Source organism: Alexandromys fortis, unplaced genomic scaffold (assembly GCF_014885135.2).
Source record: "Alexandromys fortis isolate MF-2015 unplaced genomic scaffold, M_Fortis_MF-2015_v1.1 scaffold_84, whole genome shotgun sequence".
NCBI classification, from domain to species: domain Eukaryota; kingdom Metazoa; phylum Chordata; class Mammalia; order Rodentia; family Cricetidae; genus Alexandromys; species Alexandromys fortis.
This window is the reverse complement of record NW_026068017.1, coordinates 3,939,361-3,941,357: the sequence shown is the minus strand read 5'-3', so window position 1 is coordinate 3,941,357 and position 1,997 is coordinate 3,939,361.

The following is a 1,997-nucleotide window of genomic DNA, read 5'->3' as shown; positions in this document are numbered from 1 at the left end:
AGGCATACACACAGATAGACTACTGTATACATAATGAATAAATAAATATTTTAAAAAAATGGAGTACAGACCTAAACAGAGAACTCTCAACAGAGGAATCTAAAATGGCTGAAAGACATTAAGGAAATGTTCAGCATCCTTAGTCATCAGAGAAATGCTCTGAGATTCCATCTTACACCTGTAAGAATGGCCAAGATCAAAAACACTGATGACAACTTATGCTGCGGAGGTTGTGGGGAAAAGGGAACACTTCTGCATTGCTGGTGGGTACAGCCCCTTTGGATGCCAGTGTGGCAATTTCTCAGAAAATTAGGAAACAGCCTTCCTCAGGACCCAGTAATACCACTTTTGGGTATATACCCAAAGGATGCTCAATCATGCCACAAGGACATGTGCTCAACTATGTTCATAGCAGCTTTATTTGTCATAGCCAGAATCTGGAAGCAACCTAAATGTCCTTCAACCAAAGAACGGATAAGGAAAATGTGGCACATTTACACAATGGAGTACTACACAGCCGAAAAAAATAATGACATCTTAAATTTTACAGGAAAATGGATGGAGCTAGAAAATATTATTTTGAGTGAGGTAACCCGACACAGAAAGGCAATTATCACATGTACTCACTCATAGGTGGTTTTTAAACATAAAGCAGAGAAAACCATCCTACAAACCACAATCCTAGAGAACTTAGACAACAATGAGGACACTAAGAGAGACTCACATAGATGTAATCTACAAGGGAAGTAGAAAGTAGAAAAAGGCAAGATCTCCTGAGTAAATTGGGAGCATGGGGACCTTGGGAGAGGATTGAAGGGGGAGGGGAGAGGCAAGGAAGGGAGCAGAGAAAAATGTAGAGCTCAATAAATATCAATTTAAAAAAAAGAAAAAAAAGACAGTATCCCTCTGTTGTGTAGGCTAGCTTGGAATTCAAGGCAATCCTCCTGCCTCAGCTTCCAGAGTACTGGGATTATAGATGTGAATCACCATACCCATCATAACACAGTTCTTGATTTGTGTCCTCATTGATCTTTGTTTTGTTAGTTTATTTTATTTTTAATCCATTGTTGTTGCTGTTGGTGGTGTGTGTATGTGTGTGTGTACTATGACACACTTGTGGAAGTCCAGAAGACAGCTATTAGTGTCAGTTCTCTCCTTCCAGGATCTAGGTTGCCTGACTTGCCACGGAATTGCTTTACCTACTAAGCCGCCTTCCGAGACTGTTTTTCCTTTTAGAAGTGTAGCTCCAGTTTGGGGGTATGGTCTGGTTGATAGAGGGACTATCTAGCATTTATGAATCCATAAATCCATCCCTAGCGTCACATATGCCAGGCATGGTGTCACCTGCCTGTAATCCCAGAATTCCATTCAGGCAGTGGAGGTAGGACCAGGAGTTCCGGAGCTACACAGAGAACTGGAGGTCAGCCTAACTCTGCTCAGTAAGACAGTGAGAGGCTTTGTCTCAAAACACATAGTGGAGCACTCAGGAGGCAGAGGCGGGCAGGTTTGTCTTATTTTACCTGCGTATGAGCCCATTAATGGCCTCCCATGTCCCATCCAATCTCCAACCACAACAAAGAGTGCGTCAAGGATTATTTTATACTTGGTTCCTTTGGGAGGTTTGTCTGTGTCCTGACCATGACTCTGACTATATTTATAACTGTCTGTAAAAGCAGGGTCGCTGAGTCATAGGGTGTTCTGCCGAGTTTGATTCCGTACTGCACTGCCAACTTTCTTCAGACAGACTTCCCAGTCTCTCAGCAGCGCAGGAGGGCCTCGTCACCACTGTCCTCTTTTTCAGCATCACCAGGGGCGGCACAGTCTGGAGTGTGGTTGTGAGCTGAGCCCCAGCTGTGTTACGGACTAACTTGTTGCCCTTTGGAAAGTGACCTGAGCTCTTTGTGCTTTATTTACCTAGATGGTAAAATGAGAAGGGCGATAATAATAGTAGCTGCATCTTTAGGCCCCATGAAGGTGAATGATATATATTCAGAGTG